Source organism: Nycticebus coucang, chromosome 20, assembly GCF_027406575.1.
Source record: "Nycticebus coucang isolate mNycCou1 chromosome 20, mNycCou1.pri, whole genome shotgun sequence".
Classification (NCBI taxonomy): domain Eukaryota; kingdom Metazoa; phylum Chordata; class Mammalia; order Primates; family Lorisidae; genus Nycticebus; species Nycticebus coucang.
Window position 1 is genome coordinate 61,137,382 of NC_069799.1, and position 20,512 is coordinate 61,157,893.

General features: G+C 40.9%; 1 protein-coding gene across 16 annotated transcripts in view; it reads right to left on the reverse strand.

The window, feature by feature from the left end:
- CELF2 (CUGBP Elav-like family member 2) overlaps positions 1-20,512 on the reverse strand; it is a 766,349-nt gene that overhangs the window by 196,050 nt on the left and 549,787 nt on the right. Inside the window, exon 1 of one of the 16 annotated variants that reach the window (XM_053572289.1) lies at positions 15,891-15,909. The exons of the other annotated variants lie outside the window; for them this stretch is intronic. The gene's annotated coding sequence lies outside the window, so the exon portion shown is untranslated. Of the gene's footprint in view, positions 1-15,890; positions 15,910-20,512 lie in introns of those variants that run through there. 16 annotated transcript variants of the gene reach the window in all.

Consider the following 20,512-nt stretch of genomic DNA (forward strand, 5'->3'; position numbering starts at 1 on the left):
TCAAGGACTCCAAGCTTCAGGCAGGAGCATCCGCCAAGTATTTGTAAGAGCCTCAGTGCTCTCTCTAGTGTCGCTGTGAATCTCACTATGACCCTTTTCTGTTCTTAGGTAGTAATCTACGAAATCAAGGGCCCAAACCAGTCACAGCATGGAGGGGTGCAAGGGTTGGAGAGGAGTGAGGAAACTAGAAGAGGAATCAAGAGCTCCCCACGTGCAGCGATGGTGAGAACACAGGCTCTCCGGGGCGAGGGAGGGTGGAGTTCGCAGCCCAACTACTTCTCGGGGTGGGAGAGTGTCTTTGGAAACTCTTGATGTTTACAGAAATTTCATTTTCAAAGATGGTGTGGGCTGTTAGCATGTCTCTCGATAACATGAAATAAATCTGAAGTCAGATGCTCTCTTGGTTAATTTTATGTTGTTCACCAAAGACCGACACAGCTGAAATGAAGCAAACCCTGTTAGAACGTTAAGGAGCTAGGAGCAAAGCCCAACAAAGTTTTCTTTTTGCTTCTTGAAAGGAGGAGCAGAGGAACAGGGACATTTATACTTGACAAAACCATACAGGGACTATGTGCCACTAGGCACTCATAATGGGGGTGTCCTGCTCTGAACCAATATGCACTGTAAATTGAAAGCTAAATACGGAAGCTCCTGTCTGCACCTGCCTATAGTTGCCGGTGCATTAACTCCTTGAAGACAATAGCCCCCATACCCAGCAAAGCTATGACACACAAAACAAGCTCAAAGAACACTGAGATCTCAAATAAGACTCTCCGTCTACCTGTAGAATGAGCACTGTACCTGCCTCCAATCAAATTCTGCATGTCAGGACGATTAATGGCTGGGAAATGGAAGCATAAAACAGGGACTAAGTGAGTTATGGCAAAAGTTGCACAATTTTCACCCAACTGTACATATAAAATGGTGAATTTTATTGTATGCAAATATCATCTCAGGAAACAGAAGGAGGAGAAAAAAAATCAAACAGCCAAGTAAGTCGTGGAGTTAAGAGTGTGAATCCAGATACACCCACACGGGTGACCGCGGTCGTATTTACGCCCTTTGACCATTACAAAGGGAGGGTCAAGCTGTTTTCAGGTGTACATTTGCAATTTATATTCCTTCTCTGAAAAGCCTATTTGTATATCCTACCTATTTTTTACTGGTGTTTTGGATTTTAAAAAATAATTTATGAAAGTGCTTTAAACATAAAAAATAGTAACTAAAGATTTATAGCACAAACATGACATTTCTGAATAAGACATTTCCTTTCCAATTGATGGAATAAGCTATTAATGGCTAGACTGTGCTAGAGGGAACCATAATTTGATTGGTGTTATAACAATTTTTTTCTCTTTAAAATTTTGTTTAAAATGCTACGGAAGGGTCTATGGAGAGAGTGCTAATCCCATGCTTTCACAAGAAATTAGGTCTGCCATCCTGAATCACAGGAAATCCCCAGCTTCTTCTGAGGTAGGGGGTTGACATCCACTATTAAGAAAAGACGACTGCAGTAAGGTATTATAAAATCTGACTTTTAGGAAGCATATCTTTAATGCTCTATTTTATCGAACTCTCTCAAATTTGCCTCTTCAAGCTCACTCAAGAAATCTAAAGTGTGAGGGGAAAAAAATCCTATCTCTGGACTGTCACACCTGAATTAATACAGGGACAGAGGTGACATGGCTATAATGCTTTTCTGGCACATCTGCTTGTTGAAAACACATTAGTCCCCATCTAGTTACAGCCTTGGTCATGTATGCCGTCAAACGCATGGTGGCTCAGGAAAGTGCCCCGCGTAGGCGATGGCATCCTGTCCGGGCAACTCCATTCACCTCTCCTGATGAAGTCACTGCCTGAGACAGGCAAGGGAGCAGGGCTCCTGCATCCTCCTTCGACGGAGAGTGACAGAGGAGTTAAGTGACTTGTGAAAGGTCATACTACCAGTCATTGGTCAGGACCAAAATAGAACCAGGGTTTGCTGACCTCCTCGTCTCCTACTCAAATGATTCAAGGACAAGAGAAGTGGCTCCTGAGCTGTAAAATAACACTGGGAAAATTAGACTTCTGATTTTCTCCTCCTAGGACAGGATGATCATCCTTGGACAGGATAAGACATATATCTGGTTGAACATTTTCCTTAGACATACAAATGAGAGGTCACTGAATTGGTGGGGAAAACTGAAGGCCAAGGATCCAAAAACTAGTAACTGAAGCTTTTCTACTGAATAGTATTTGAGGCCACTGTGCCTCAGTTTTTCTCTTTACAAAATGGGGACATTTGGAACTACTTACTGAATATACTAATCTTTCTATGGAAGTGACATATCATTGAATATTGTTACTCAAAGATTTGGGAACGGATAATGCGACGTGGTTTTTAAGCATGATCGAGTGACGGTGACATCCTGATAACAGAACATTGAGCCTTGGATTAGGACCACAGAGTAAGAATGAAGAATAAACATACCTTCAAATGGGGTCTACTTATCATGCAATGGAGCAAGGAGCCCTCATTCTGCACAACTAGCATACATCACCTTCACTGTGCAAATAAGGCTTGACACAGTACCTTATTTAATTCACAGACATGCTTATATTTCTGCAAAACTAAAAAAAAAAAAAAGCTTTTAATTACTATTTGTAGAGCATCTAAGACAATTAAATGCTTCTGATTACCCTTTTGTTTTTTAAAAACATAGAAGCAGAGAATAAACATTTCTACACAGCCATTAGAGCAAAATGCCTTTTGAGCCAGAATACTTTGAGTACACTCTGCCTTATAAAAAATGTATAAAAGGACAGCAGAGAAAAAGGCTGTGAGGCGTGACATGGCCTATCATGTTGTGCATGCATGAGTTAGCTTTTACAAGATCAGAAGCAGAAGCTAAGATGAATCCTATTCAACCTAAGCCTGATGATCTCAAGTTCAGTATCACACTGCTCAGGGTCAGCGGCAGAGCCACTCAAAGGGACCCTTTTTGGAGAGTCATACATTTTAAAAATACTTGAGTAATCGTGTTATTTATCACTCTGTTGCTCCATTTTAAGGTGAATAAGGATCACGTTCGGGTCATGACACCATCACACGCATGGTTTTTGTTTTTGTCATAAATATTACGTAGATACATGGAAACCCCATCAGAGGCTATAGACTTGTAACAGCGCCCCAAGTTAGACCACGGTCTGTACGAGTGGCTCTGGCTGCTCCAGAGAATGGCAGGAAAGCAGGAACCTGGGGGAGATAGCAAGGCCCTCCTGGGCATTCTCTTCATCCGAGAACCCCTGGTCTTTCTGAATGACATCTAACCAATTTCCCCAGGGCTTTACATTTTATAGAACATTTTGACTTTTGTCATACCTATCATCAATAGGATTTATACGTGACCCCCATTAAATGAAGAAAGAAACTCAGAACGTGGCTCTTCCAAAGACACACAGCTAGTAAATGTCAGAATTTGAAGGCAATTCTTCTAAGTCAACAAACACACTTGGCATTCAACAAAACCTCTTAATGATCCCAATAAAAGATGCGAGGAGAGAGACAGCATATAAAGGAATAAAATAGTTTACGTTGAGAGATTTTTTATCAAGAGTGATTTACAAGTCATTGCCTGTGGCATTGGAAGCAGCGCAGCACAGTGGCTTCTGAAGCCAAACCACCCAGTGTCAAATCCAAGTTCTGCTGTTACTAGCTGTGTGATCCTCGGGAAGTTCCTTAACTACCTGTGCCTGAGTTTCCTCATCTTTAAAATGAGGGTGATACCAACTTAAATCATGTAACTGTCATGTGGGTTTCATATGTTAGTATCTACAAAGACTTCAAGGAAACGTCAGCCATATTATAAGTGATCAGATGAATATTGCTGAGTGTATTATTACCATCGACATGAAGGTACTGATAAATTTTTAATAGATAAGGCGTCACCTCACTGATATCTTCTTAAAAGTTTCTTTTGACTAATCCTGACACTTTTCTTTGCAACATGACCAACAGGAGCATAGAGTCCCCTTCCTCACCGATTTTAAAAAGGGGCCACTACTGGGCATCCAATCTGCTTCCCCAACTCACGAGGCAACCTTCCCTCTACAGCTTGGAAAGCTGCCAACTGATCTTGCCAAATAATTGCATAGGTTGACTGAAGAAATCTTACTTGGCCAAAGTGGTCACCACACCCAGCCGCAGCACCGGGACTTCTGACTAGAGACCTGCAGCCCCACATGGCCGTGTATGGTCAGCCTCCAAATCTCAGAGCCTCACATGGAAGTTTCTGAACACACACAGACATTCCACCGAACAAGCCCATCAGACTCCGAGGAACCTCTGGATCTGAAAGGTCATTGGGTCTCAAAGAGTAAGTCAAAGAATAGAGTACTGAGCAGGTACTACATTGGGTAATTCCAGCCACTTACTGACAGTTCAATCCACAGATGGCTCAGTCTTCTGCTCTTCTGAAAGGGGCGAGGGGATGTATATATTTCTACAGTCTAGAGTTCTTGCAGAGAAGCAATTCAAATGCATTAATTTATAGCAGTAAAAGGATTTTATCTTAGAAATTGCTAATACCATCCCCCCATAGGATTAAGGACATTTTAAAAGGACATTTGCTATTTCCCTGCATTTATCATTTGAGAACCAATATATAGCACCATGCTGGTTGCCACATGGAAAGAGGTCCTCCATGTGTCATCCTCCCATACCAATTGTCAAAGCATAAATGCCTGATCTATTTCAAAGGAAGGTGGTACAAGATGCAAAAAATCAGCCTATTTTTTATCTATGATAGGGCAAAGAGATACATAAAATCAATTCCTATGAAGATTGTATTTTTAATACCACTGACAACCAGCAGCACCTAACAGATTAACAGTGGTGATGAGTAACTTGAAACTATATATATTTTCATCACACAATTCAGTATTTTGTTTCTTAGGTCTATTGTTTTTCCTCTGCAGCTCTGCCAAGTGTCAGCTGTAACTTTTTGAGTAGCTTTGAGTAATGGGATTAGCTAATGTTCTGTACATGAAGAAATTCCATATCATTCCCTTCTCCAAAAATACTGCTGCCTGCCACTGGAGCCAATCAACAGGATGAATAGCTAAGGGGACCAGTAGGTCTCTAAATTTACTTCCTATCTGACAGTCCTTCAGCAGATACTGATAATAGATCCCTATGAGTCACAAAGGCAGCTCCCTCCTACTACAATACAAGCCAGCCCTTCATTTTTGTACCAGAAAGGCAAGAATTCTTAATGATCAGAGCTCTTCCTTTCACCTTTTCAACAATCCCATCAGAACTTGTTAAGTGCTTATATATTATCAGGTTATATGCAGTTGCTGGGCTTGATATAATGCTGAATAAGATACACATCCTTTTAATCCATTAAAAATCTGTTAGTTGGGGGGGGAGGGGCAGAGCAAGATGGCAGACCAGAAGGACCATCCAGCTGAGCTCTTCTAGAACGACTGGGAAAAAAGAGAGAACCCAGCCATGCCTGCTGTGGGAATGTTACCCAGAGTCATAGCTCAGGGAGCACAGCGAGGAGGTGATGAGCTGGCCACCCACAGAGGTCCAGGATGGAAGGAAGCCTTTCCAGCATTTTCAGCTGTTGGGGGAAGCTGCAAATGCCAAGCTTAGAAGAGTGGGAGGACTCAAACAGGGCACAGCAACCAGGTTTGAATGCCAGTTGGAGTGGATTTGCCATAGGTTTGGTGGCCGGCAAGGCAGCCATATTGAGAAGGTCTCTGTGGCCAGGCTGATGCCATTATGGAAGGTCATGAGAAGGTCTTAGCAGGGCCAAAAGCACAACTGTCTTAATTCCATCTGCCAGGATCAGAATACCACTCTTGGGACAGCATGAGGGACTCCTGTACCCCATGGGAACTGGAGTCAGTGGGCACTATGAGACCTGCCCCTGAAGCATTCTTGGGAGCTTTAAGATCCCAACCCTTTAGATCTGAATGCTGAAGGAACAAGCAGGGCGATCACCAAAGGCAACTAAGTTTGGAATAAAGACCATAGAGGTTGTTGGCTGTGCTGTCTCCTAAAAAAAATTCCCAGCACTATCTGGTGTCACAGCGATACATTGTAACATACTGTCATCAAGAGCAAGGAATTCTGTTTGAAACAGAGGAGGCAGTGAGGAGGAAAAAGGAGCACAAAGGGGGTGAACAAGAAGAAAGAACACATGAGGAAACAACAGAAAAATTCAAGCAACTTGAAAAACCCAAACAGAGGAACACCCCCAAGGGACCATGACGCAGCTACTGCAGAAGACTTCACACTAAACAATTAATAGACTTGACAAAAAGGGAATTTAAAATATGGATGATAAAGGAATAGATAAGAAAATGAAAAGACAGAAGCAAAAGTCAGATGAAAGTTATGTAGAATATAGAAGGGATACGGCAGAGCTTAAGGAAATGAAGGAGACAATCAGGAAACATAAAGATGCATGGGAAAGTATCAAAAATAGGTTAGACCATGGAGAAGAAAGAACCTCAGAGCTAGAGGATAACGTTTTCAAGTTAACCCAGGTAGTTAAAGAAGAGAGAGAAAGCAGAACAGGCATTTAGAGAACTGTGAGACTCCATGAATCATTTAAACATACAAATACGAGGGATTCCTGAAGGGGAAGAAAATTGTCCCAAAGGAATGGAAGCCCTCCTGGAAACTATCATAAATAAAAACTTCCCAAGTTTTACTAAAGACCCTGACACCTTTCAGATGGATACTGAACCCCAGGTCATCTAAACTCAAACAGAGCCTCTTCAAGACACATTGTCATGAACCTGTCCAAAGTCAAGTTGAAAGAAAAAATTCTGCAAGCAGCCAGGAGTAAGCACCAACTGACCTAGAGAGGCAGAGCCATTAGGATGACAGCAGACTCTTCAACTTCCAAGACTCTTGAAACCTTCCAAGCCAGAAGAGCATGGTCATCCACCTTCAACATTCTTAAACAAAATAATTCTCAGACCAGAATTCTGCATCCTGCTAAACTAAGAGTCAAAATTGAGGGAGAAATCGAATCTTTTGTGTATATACAAGCACTAAGGAAATTCACCAGCTCTACAGGAAATACTTAGACCTATTCTCAACACTGACCATCACAATGGACCACCAGCAAAGTAAACACCCGGAAGCTAAAGATTGAAAGAGCTTCCACAATGGCACAAAGGATAAAACTACACAATGGACTTTCACAAAAGATGAATAGGACTCAACCACACTTGTCAATTCTCTCAGTAAATGACAATGGACTGAATTCACCACTGAAGAGACACAGACTGGCTGACTGAATAAAAAGGCATAAGCCATCCATAAGCTGTCTCCAGGACACACACCCAGCCTTGAAGGACAAATCAAGACTCAGGGTTAAGGGATGTGAAACAGTATTTCAAGCAAATGGAAATCAGAAGAAAGGAGGGGTTGCAATCTTATTTTCAGATTCAAGTAGATTTAAAGCAACTAAAGTTAAGAAAGACAAAGATGGACACTTTACACTGGTCAAAGGAACAATACGACAAGAAGATATTTCAATTTTAAATATTTATGCACCCAACTTAAATACTCCCAGATTTATGGAACAGACCTTGATGGGTCTGAGCTATATGATATCCTATGACACCACAATAGTCAGGGAATTTAACACCCTTCTGACAGAACTGGACAGATCCTCTAAACAGAAGCTAACTGGACAGATTCTCTAAACAGAAACTAAATGCAGAACACACCATTCCAAAGCTTAGGAATATACAGTTTTCTCATCAGCCCATGGTGTATGTACTCCAAAATCGACCACATCCTAGGATACAAATCAAACCTCAGCAATATTAAAAGAATAGAAATTATATCTTTTATCTTCTCAGATCACAAGGCAATAATGGTGGAACACAAGTCTAACAGAAATGTTAATCCCCGCACAAAGACTTGGAAATGAAACAATCTTATGCTGAATGATACTTGGGTTCAGGAAGAGATAAAAGAGGAAATCATCAAGTTCCTCAAACATAACAACAATGAAGACACAAGTTACAAAAACCTGTGGGATACAGCAAAAGCAGTCTTAAGAGGGACAATTATTGCATTAGATGACTATATTTGAAAAACAAAAAGAGAAAGCATCAACAAATTCATGAGCCATCTTATGGAAGTGGAAAAAGAAGAAAAATCTAAACCCAAACCCTGCAAAAGAAATAACCAAAATTAAATCAGAGATTAATAAAATTGAAAACAGAAGAATCATTAACAAAATTAACAAAACAAAAAGTTGTTTTTTCAAAAAAATAAATAAAATTGATACATCTTTGGCCAGATTAACTAGAAACAGAAAAAGTAAAATCCCTAATAACTTCAATCAGAAACGATAAAGGGGAAATAACAGATGCCACAGAGCTACAAGAGATCATCTCTGACTACTGTAAGAAACTCTATGCCCAGAAATTTGACAATGTGGAGGAAATGGATCAATACCTGGAATCACACCCTTTCCCTAGACTTAATCAAGAAGAAACAGATCTCTTGAACAGACTGATTTCAAGAACTGGGCTTAAAGAAACAATAAAAAATCTCCCAACAAAAACAAGCTCTGGTCCAGATGACTTCACACCAGAATTCTATCAAACCTTCAAAGAAGAGCTTATACCCATACTGAAGAAATTATTCCCCAAAACTGAGAAGGAACGAATCTTCCCAGCACGTTCTACAAAGCAAACATCAACCTGATACCCAAACCAGAAAAAGACTCAACTGAAAAGGAGAACTTCAGACCAATTTCACTAATGAACTTAGATGCAAAAATTCTCAATAAACCCCTAGCCAATAGATTACAGCCTACATGTCAAAAAAAATCATTCATCACAATCAAATAGGTTTCATCCCAGGGATGCAAAGCTAGTTTAACATATGCAAGTTCATAAACATAATTCATCATATCAACAGACACAAAAACAAAGACCATAAGATCCTCTCAACAGATGCAGAAAAAATTCGATAAAATTCAGCATCCTTTTCTAATTAGAACACTTAAGAATATAGGCATAGGTGGCACATTTCTGAATCTGATCAAAGCAACCTATGACAAACCCACAGCTAATACACTGAATGGAGCAAAACCAAAAGCTTTTCCACTTAGAACTGGAACCAGACAAGGGCGTCCTCTATTGCCACTACTATTCAACATAGCGCTAGAAGTTCTAGCCAATACAATCAGGCAAGAGAAGAAAATAAAAGACATCCAAATGGGTGCAGAAGAGGTCAAACTTTTGCTCTTTGCTGATGATATGATCTTATATTTAGAGAACCCCAAAGACTCAACCACAAGACTCCCAGAAGTGATCAAAAAATACAACAATGTCTTAGGATATAAAATCAATGTCCACAAGTCAGTAGCCTTTGTATAAAAGTAACAGCCAGGATGAGAAGCTAATAAAAGACACAATTCTCTTCACAGTAGCTTAAAAAATATATTAAATACCTAGGAATATATATATATATATATAAAACAACAGACATGAAGGACCTCTACAAAGAAAATTACAAAACCCTACGAAAAGAAATAGCAGAAGATATTAACAAATGGAAGAACATACCAGGCTCATAGCTGGGAATAATCAACATTGTGAAGATGTCTATACTACCCAAAGCCATCTACAGATTCAATGCAATCCTCATTAAAGTATCTTCATCATATTTGCACAATTTGGGAAAAGATAATTCTTCACTTTTTTTGGAACCAGAAGAAACCCATAGCCAAGGCAATTTTAAGTAATAAAAACAAAGCCAGGGTATTACTCTACCAGACTTTTGGCTATACTTTAAGGCCATAATGATCAAAACAACATGGTATTGGCACAAAAATAGAGACACTGTGACAGGTGGAACCGAATAGAAAACCATGAGATGAAACTAACCTCTTATAGACTGATCTTTGATAAACCAAACAAGAACATACAGTGGGGTAAAGAATCCCTATTTAACAAATGGTGCTGGGAGAACTAGATAATCGCATGGAAAAAACTGAAACTGGACCACTTACAAAATTTGATTCAGGATGGATAAAAGATTTAAATCTAAGGCATGAAACAACAAAAATCCTTGAAGAAAGTGTAGGGAAAACACTTGAAGATATAGGCCCGGGGAAAGATTTTATGAAGAAGACTTCCGTGGCAATTGCAACAAGGACAAAAATAAACAAATGGGACTTAATTAAACTGAAAAGCTTCTGTACAGCTAAGGAAAGAACAATGAAAGCAAACAGAAAACCTTCAGAATGGGAAAAGATATTTGCATTTTGTGAATTGGACAAAAACTTGCTAACTAAGATCTATAGAGAACTCGAATTAATCAACAAAGAAAGACCCAACAATCCCATATATCACTGGGCAAGAGACAAGAATAGAATCTTCTCTAAAGAAGACAGACGAATGGCTAGCAAACAAAATGCTCATCATCCCTAATCATCAGTAAAATGCATATCAAAACCACCCGAGATATCACCTAACCCCAGTGAGAATGGCCCACATCACAAAGTCTCAAAGCTGCAGATGCTGGTGTGGATGTGGAGAGAAGGGAACACTTCTAACCCTGCGGTGGGACTGCAAACTCATACAACCTTTTTGGAAGGAAATATGGAGAATCCTCAAAGAACTCACATTAGACCTCCCATTTGATCCCACAATCCCATTACTAGCCATCTACCCGGAAGAAAAAAAATCCTTTTATCATAAGGACATTTGTACTAGAATGTTTACTGCAGCTCCACTTACAACTGCCAAAATGTGGATACAGCCTAAAATGCCCACCAACCCAGGAATGGATTAACAAACTGTGGTATGTGTACACCATGGAATACTATTCAGCCACTAAAAAAGACACTTTACATCTTTTGTATTAACTTGGATGGAGGTGGAACATATTATTCTTAGTAAAGTATCACAAGAATAGAGAAGCAAGAATCCAATGTACTCTATTCTAATGTGAAGACAGTAGATAAGCTAATACAATGTGTGTGTGTGTGGGGGGGGTTGGGTAGGGGAATGAGCAAGTGGGAAGAAGGGAGGAGGGAGAGGGATGGAGGGTCACGGTATGTGGCAGACAACTGGTGTGTGTGTGGATACAATTATAAGAGGGACTTTATCTAACAAATGCAATCCGTGTAACCTAATTCTCTGTGCCCTCCATGAATCCCAAACAATAAAAAAATTTACATTAGGATAAAGCCAACCACGATGGCTCACACCTGTAATCCTTGTGCTCTGGGAAGCCGGGGTGGGTGGATTGCCTGAGCTCACAGGTTCAAAACCAGCCTGAACCAGAGCAAGACTTCATCTCTAAAAATAGCCAGGCATTATGGTAGGCTTCTGTAGTCCCACCTACTCAGGAGGCTGAGGCAAGACTTGAGCCTAAGACTCTGAGGTTGCTGTTGAGCTGTGATGCCATAGCACTCTACTGAGGGCGACAAAGTGAGACTTTCTCAAAAAAAAAAAAAAAAAAAAAAAACAAATCCATTACCATGATGCTTGCCACTTATGTTTGAATTAATGTCACCAAATCAAAATGAAGCTGAGAAGCATGAATTTGTGTGTGTGTCCATCACACTGCTTTGCCCTCTGACCCCAGATGTTTATGTGGCTAATCTGCATCCTGGACAACGTGCGACAAGTAGATCTCCACATGTTCATGGGCACCCGTTTTATTCTCTCAAAGTGTAATTTGGATTCATTCATACAAAAATGTTGATTAAGCCCCTACTCTGTGCCGGAAGCTAATTTTACGTACTGGGAACCCAGTGGTGGTAAAAAATGGACAAAACTGTATACAGAAAGTCAGTTACCTACTGAGCTGATAACCTTTCAAGAAAACTTAATTTTGATGTTTCGGTTTTATGTTTTTGCTGATCACAGCTCAAAATTATATGCTAGTAAGATTCTTACATTTTCTATAGTGAGTGTTGAGAGAAAGGTACCAATCGTTCCAGAGTACGAACATCTTCGTGAGGTTGAAGACCTCAGGATACATTTAAATTTCTCAATCTAAAGAATTAAAAGGGCATGGCCAACACTGCTGGACAATCACTTAATAAGAACCTTTTCTTTCTAGAAGCTGCCATCATCCTCTCGTTCAACCTCAACAGTTGTTTCGTGTTGGAGTTCCAACCAGCGGTCTTACCTTTAAGATCTCCCTTCATTTATGACTCAATGACAGTCTAGGTAAGTAAGAGTGTCAGCAAGTTTTAAACAGCTACCAAGTTGCTTGTGACAAATCCAAATCTGATGTTATCAAAAGACATGATACAGCATTCAAAAACTTCAAATTTTCCTCAGTATACCCTATACATACAAATATTATCAGTTTTACTCATTAACACTCCTTCACATCTGTTCATTACTAGCATTTTACATAAATACCATTGGCTTATTAGGCTTGTGGATATTAAGAAATTATTGTAATTATTTCAGTGTTCAAAACATTTCAAAGGTCTTCTGGATCATTCCTCACTCTCGCTTCACTGATTGTTCTAATCTCAATATGTTCTCAGCACCAGGCCCTTTGCTAGGCACTGCGATTGGAAAGACAACTGAGACCTAGGAAATCCTTAAATGAGCACTTATCTCATAATTTAAAAAAGCCAAGCAGGAGAAGGAACAGGGAGAAACACAATAATCAAAGCACAAAAGCATGTCCCACAATTGGATTTGTTACGAGCTGTTTTTGCCCAATTACTACGTTAATTGAACTATCTGTGATTCTTTCCACTGACCTTTTCAGTCTAGAGTAAGCCAGACACAAACTATCACGCATAAAGCCAGAATCCAGCACATTTTCTGACAGCAAAGGCTCGCTGAAGTCTATCAAAATCAATGGAAGAAAGGAAAGAAGGAAGAAGTGATGGTCCTGGAAAACGATTCCTGTCAAACCAAGAATGTGATCTTGCTTCATAGGTTCCTGGGCTGGCTGCACATAGGGAAGGAGCCAGGACGTGAACTCAGGCAACTGTGCCCACGCAGACCTGCCGGGGACCCAGGTCAAGACGGTCGTGTTTAATAAGCGATTCTCAAGAACTCAGCCAACCAGAACCCTGGAGACCTTTTTCAGCTCCAGTGTAAGGAATGTTTGATTCTGATCCAGGACACTGATGAGATTCTACTGCAGTATTTCACAGCTGTATAAAAGGCACCAGCGCGGAAGACCCATCCTGCCAGGCCCATCTCCACCACTGTCTTTCCAGCATCATGTTAATTAGTGGGAAGAGTCCATCAAATTTTATCTTCCCCTTTCCTCCACCCTCTGATACATTTCTATATTCCCTTAATGGCCAATTAGTGATAGCATACAGGAGGATGAATCCTATAATGTTCGGTGCCCCCAATTCCCTGTGTGGTGATCATAATTACATTAATAGTGATGATGATGCTGTTGATGGTATCCTCGATGAATTTAAAATACCTAAAAAAGCCACTTTCACAGTGAATAAAATAAAATCTTGATCTTCCTTTTGGAAGCGATTTCCCAAGAAACATAAAAAGTGCACATCTTACCTTGGCAAGAATCACTATGGCCTCTAGGTTAGAATTCAAGTACAAAAAGCCATCTATATTTTAAAATAAGAAGATACTGATTTACGGAAGAACTGAAAATTGCAATTCCCTGTTCACTGACTCTCCAAATACTGGTAGTAAGACAAAGAGTTTCTGAAGTTGGGATGCAAGCTTCAGACATGGCCTATGTAAGTGGAAACGCAAGGCGTCTACTATTGTGACTCGGCTTCAAAAATATCTTTCGTCATAAATTAGTTTGCACTCACCATCCCTTTGTCTATAAATAATTTCTATTTTCCAAACTTCTCTTGTCTCATAGATGCTTGTATTAAAATCATTAGTCCTGCTACTCCCACAAATACTGTTGTCTGTACTTCACCATCCCTTGAATTTCTTCTCCTAAATAAATATAAAGACATCTCTCTGGGTGTCTACCACATCTACTTCTTCCTTTTCTATTAAAAAGTGTGTAAGTCACTATGGTCCATTTTCAATCCTCCTCTTCATTGCCAGTAAGGAACCTGATTCACCGGCACTAGGTCAGCCAATTCTTCTCGTCCCTCATTTGAACACGCGTGTAACCAGAGTGAAGGATACACACACACACACCTAACGTGTGTACCTGTATTATGTGGGTATGTATTTTACCAGAATATCAACTTGGCCTTTTCTTTCTCCAACTCCTGAAGTTTCTGATTCTCTTTCTCATATCAAATAACCAGTCATCTCAAGTTCCTTACATGTGCCTAGCTAATAATCTCTTGATGATGCTCTCTACATCCTGAGATACATCCTGGATGAAAAAGCTCACAATTCCCATGGCTGAGATAAACAACAATCTGGAAAAGCCCGTGAAGCTTGTGAAAACACACTGGTATCCAGTGAAAACGTGGCCCAGAGAACAGTAGCAGCTCAACGTCAGTACTGACGCAGGACACTCCGGAGACACTGCTTTAGTATTCCACAACTATTTAAAGGTATAAACGGCAAAGAGGTCCCCTTGACAGCTGAAAACAGAAACCAGAAATAAGTAGATGTTAAAAGCTAGTCTGGAGTACCCCCCCAAATCATCTGTCTTCCTTCCAAAAACCAGGTCAAATACGCAGGTTGCACGGACTCTTGTCCGACAATGGGTCTCTTTTCCCCCAAACATTTGATCAGTGGTTCTCAACCTTCCTAATGCCGCGACCCTTTAATACAGTTCCTCATGGTGTGGTGACCCCCAACCATAAAATTATTTTCGTTGCTACTTCATAACTGTAATTTTGCTACTGTTATGAATTGTAATGTAAATATCTGATATGCAGGATGTATTTAGGCGATCCCTGTGAAAGGGTCGTTTGACCCCCAAAGGGGTCCAGACCCACAGGTTGAGAACCTCTGCATTTGATTATCATAAGGAACCAGATTCAAAAGATGTAACTTGTACTGCTTTATATGCAAAATCGCTTTCTAAAATGCATTACTATCCGAAGCACTGATCTGTTCTCCAATTGCCTGTGGAAACACACTAAGTTTCAGGGTATCCAACATAAACTCGAGGCATCCTGCCTGTACTACAGACGCAGCACAGTAAGATTCATTAACATGATTTCCATCATTTTTCATCTATAACCTCTAAGACGTAAGGGCACATTGCTTAGTGAAAGAGAGAATGTCTTCACATCAGACAGACAAGCATTTAGAATTCTCTTCAATCCATAACCAAGAACAGTTTCCCATAAAAAAAAAAAAAAGAAAGAAAGAAAGAAAAAGAAATCCTCTTTATAATTGAAAATAGCTTTCCTCTAGAACTGTTAGGCTATGCTGAAAAGGAAAAATTTCTTAGTTTATGAGACAGATTTCATCGAATGAGGATCAAAGAAAAACTAAGCTTACTTATATGAATCATTTTTAACTACTTCTGACAAATGTTCATGAGAAACAAAAGCATCAAACTACTGTGTCTGCTCCATGACGCTGCTTTACTTTTCGATATCACTAGATGACCTACTTAGGGAACAGGTAGGTTATTCAAGAGTTTTGTTTGGGGGGGGGGGGGGGAAGAAAGAGTTTTTTTTGGTAAATTTGCCCATTTTTAACATGGAAATTAAAAAAAAGTATAACACCCAGTGAGAAGCTGAAGATTAACATACTAAAAGGCCCAGAAGATCTCAAGCTCTCAAGCTCCTGAGCCAAAAAATCATTCCATTAATAAATGCTATATATTATTATTTCATCAAAGGATTTCAAATCACTTCCCAAGACAGCTCCCCTATCAGAGGCTGGGAGCAGAATGGCAGAGACGGAGGAGCACATCCTGACCCAGTGTTCTCAGAGCGGGGAGGGCAGGGAGATGCTGAGCCGATTACCTTCCGATCTTACAGCCACTCTCCCCAAACGCCTTGCTGTACATGCCTGTAGTTATGCGGTTTTCAAAGTAAGGATTCAATAAAATGCACACCGCTGTGCCGCATTTCCGAGGGCCTCACTCCTTGTTAGCGGTGGTCTAGGCTTCCAAGCTCTCAGGCATGAAATGAGGTAGTGGTTAAGGTCAGGTTCGCAATTCCTTGACAAGCAGGAACTGCCCCTGGAGGCGGCCTCCCATTGGCACACTGCACTCTGGTATTCTGGAAGAAAGGGTCCTTTGTTGGTGCACTGCTGAGAATGCCAAGGACCTCGGAGCACACCATCAAGATCACACCGGCTGCCTCCCTGCCTTCTCCTCCTCCCTCACCAACAGCAAACAAAATACCACCAGACCTCCTTTGCTCTCATCTCTGGTTCTCTGCCTGGGGATGTTACCTCCATTAAAGTTCTCTATTTCTAGTCCATGCATTAATATATTTATAAACCTAGTAGTGTTTAGACCAAGCAAAAGAATAAGCAGAATCCTCACCAGGATTTGGTCCAGACTCAGGTAGAAGGTGAAGAAAGAGGCAATAACTCCTTCTGTTCCTTGTAACTTTTCTCTGCTCTATCCAGCTGGGAGGATTGATTCTCACAGAGAAAAACATCTCCTAGTAAGGCAGCTAAAGGCGTAACGCACTGGAGAAGGCACAAAGGCCAGCCAGGTTGACTCTCGGAGACAGGTATTAGTAACAAAGCATCCAGAGGCCCTTCTTGTCCTACTGTTCCCTCACCTGCTGTGACTCCCACCTGCTTCCCTGACTGGTACCAACAGATTCTCTTTTGCTACAAGGGGGAGAAGAGATGGAGGGGAGAAAAACAGAGAACATCTTCACCCAGTAGTTAAGGACAACGATCAGCTGCAAGAGCAAAACAGTTGCTCACTGTACAAGGTTAAGAAGAAGTAACCAGAAACCCACAAAACTGTGACAGTCAGGAACAGAATGTGGGGCTGAAAATCCATCTGGCCCAACCTTGGGAAGGAAAGAGACAAACTCAGAGATTACTTCACTGACCTGGAGGAAACCTGGGTCTCAGTCCCCTGATCTGTCGTTGGCCTGTAACTTTAAACACCTTGAAATCTCTCTCAATTTCCAACCATTAATGGGAAAATAAAAATGTGAAATATACTATATTTAAAGGCTCTTTCTTTCAGCCTTAAACTTCTACACTGAAACTCTGCAAGTCTACTAATCAGGTGCATGAGATCAGAGAGATTCCTATCCCTGCTTTCTTGGAGGTATTTACCTGGGATGGCCAAGTTTGTTCACTATTCTAGAAACAAAATCAAGGTACTAAAACACACTCATAAATATGTGGAAACTTGTTATATGACAGAGGTAGCAACACAAATTAGAGGAAAATAGATCTGGATTATTTTGGAGACAGTACTGTAAAAATGAGCTTACCATACAAAGAAAGCACTGGGCCCATACCTCACTGCCACACTTAACAAAAGCAATAAAAACATTCTCTTCCAAAAGCCATAAATGTCTAGATAGGAGGTATTACTATGACGCTAATGGAAATACAGGTTAGAAAATATTCTTGACAAGTTGGGATGAGGAGGGACTTATTAAACATGATTTTTTTTAAATCAAAAAGGAAGATCTTACCAGATCTGTCTACAGCACAGGACACAACAGACTAAAGTAACAGGTGATATTTACCACATCTAAAAATGAACAAAGGATGAATATCCAGCCTACACAGGAGATCAAGAAGAAAAAGATGAGAAACCCAGTAGAAAAATGTACATAAGATATGAACAAGTAATTTAGAGAAGGAAAAAGGTCCAAATGGCTAAGAAGTTTATAAAGAAAAGCTCAATCTCACCAGTAATCAGAGTAACATAAATTAAAACGACAATGACACAGCTATCAGATTAAAACCAGAAAGTCAAATAATGCCGAGGGGAGACATGGGGAAATAGGAGACTTCATTCACGGCTCTGGAGAGTATGAATGGGTCCAGTCATTCTAGAGAGCAATCTCACATACTTGGTGAAACTAAGTGTCTTGTACCCCAGACACCTGAGAATAAAATCAGACAAACTCTCCCTCAAAGCCATAGGAGGACACGCATACTCCTCACGGGCTATTTGAAACATCTGGGACCAGCAGGCAACTGAGGTTGACTTACCAGGGGAAGGAATAAATAAAACATGGAGGGCTGACACGCTGGGATACCACGGAGCAGTCAGAGCAAGAAATAAGGTGCATACCCAGCAATATACACAGCTCTAAAATCAGTGCTGACTGAATAAAAACAACACTGCAAAACGAGACACAAACAGAAGCAGTAATCCCACTTCTGCAAATTACAAATTCGCTCATGCAAATATACCATTTTCAAAGCTGCCATGCACCCTAAAGAAACAGCAGAAGCACTGCGCTGGTCACCTCCGAAGAGAACGGGAATGGGGGTGGGCTCGAGGGAAACTGGAAGGAGGGTACTGCCACCCTCCCGGGGCCTGACGCGGTACATGACCGAAGAGGAGAATACGCCAGCCCCACCACACGCCTGGGGAGGATGGCAGAGGGGAAGGTGGAGACAAGGGAGGGGAGAGGTGGCTTGACTACTTCCTGGACAACTGACTCATAGACCTGATGAAGAATTAAGAAGCCAGAACACTGAAGTCTTAAAAGACCTTTTATTTATTTATTTATTATTAAATCATAGCTGTGTACATTAATGCAGTCATGGGGCACCATGTGCTGGTTTTATATACAATCTGAAATATTTTCATCACACTGGTTAACACAGCCCTCCTGGAATTTTCTTAGTTACTGTGTTAAGACATTTATATTCTACATTTAGTAAGTTTCACATGTATCTTTGTAAGATGCACTGTAGGTGTGGTCCCACCAATTACCCTCCCTCCACCCAGCCTACCCCCTCTCCTCCCTCTCCCCTTTCCCCATATTCTTGGGCTATAATTGGGTTATAGCTTTCATATGAAAGCCATAAATTAGTTTCATAGTAGGGCTGAGTACATTGGATACTTTTTCTTCCATTCTTGAGATACTTTGCTAAGAAGAATATGTTCTAGCTCCATCCATGTAAACATGAAAGAGGTAAAGTCTCCATCTTTCTTTAAGGCTGTATAATATTCCATGGTGTATATATAACCACAATTTATCAATACATTCGTGGATCCATGGGCAGTTGGGCTTCTTCCATGACTTAGCAATTATGAACTAGGCTGCAATAAACATTCTGGTACAAATAACTTTGTTATAATGTGATTCTTGGAAGTGAGACATCTAAAATTCTAGAAATGTATGTTTGTTTAAAAGATAGCATGGCATTAAATCATAAGCATTTACCAAATACTTGGGACTGCAGTAAGTGCGAATTCAAACCCAAACCAATCCTAATATGGGTAATGTTGCGATTCCTACAATCTTCTGACAGGTTAGTGGAGAAGCTGCCACATTCGCAGGACTGCACTCCAAAACGTGAAGGTGGCTACTGGCAGGTTGGGGGTGGTGGTGTCCCAGAACCTCCACCGTGGCTGTGAGTATACATATGGCATACATGCACACACACTTGCACGTGTATACATCTGTTTAGCACTGATCCACTTTCCTAATGCTGTGAGTATACATATGGCAAACATACACACGCCCTTGCATATGTATACATCTGTTTAGCACTGATCAAGGGTCCTTATTCTGTGAGTAGCATGATGGCCTAGAACACTTGCCATTTGAGTGAAACAGGGATAAAGTAAAAAAAAAGTCTGTTTTCAAGGCCATTCATAAAAAACGGGATTAGTGCCAGTATTTAGGTTTTATAGGAAATCTGAATTTCTGGTTCTCTTGGAAAACTGGCAAAATATGGGTTCATAAGCCAGTGTTGCCTGGAGCTGCCCAAGGTACCCTCCTAAAGGAGGCGTGTACCTCCCAGGGTTTGTCACGCCCCCCCCCCCCCCTTCAGTACCTGCCAGGCCTTGGTGAACACTTGAGTTGGCAATGTCACCATTGCCGCCAGTAACTCACCGCTAGGCAACAACAGTTTGCAATACAGCCTCCTGGTGGTCATAAGGATGCATATCCTTAAACACAAAAGGGTTGAGCCTTAGCTTAAACCAGGCATAAACCGGATTCTACGGATGTCCACAAGGGCTTTACTCCTCCTGGAACCTACTTGCAGGGGATGAGGAAGCAGAGGATGAAAGGACCCAGGCTCCTGGGCTAGGAAGACATGTAAGCATAGGAGGTTGCCTAAGGACCTCTCTAGGACGAGATCTGGAGACCCGACCAGAGAGGCACCACGCAACACGTCTTCCTGTGTGTGCAAATACAATTGTCACTGCAATGCCTGCTCCCCTCTCAGGTGTTTCCTCCTCCTGAAAAGATGACAAAAGTACAAGAAACGACTGTTTGCTCCATCCAGTGCTCTCACTTAACACCTACTTCAAATGCTCTGAGGATTCCACCCTAGAGGGGGCTGAGTCCTTGTCCCCATTCCACAGTTCTACAGAAATGAATATACAACGTATGTTTTAAGATTATTATGAAAAGTGCCAAGATGACCAAGTCCTGGGTTCAAAAGTTCCTTCTGGCTACGCCTGTCTGTA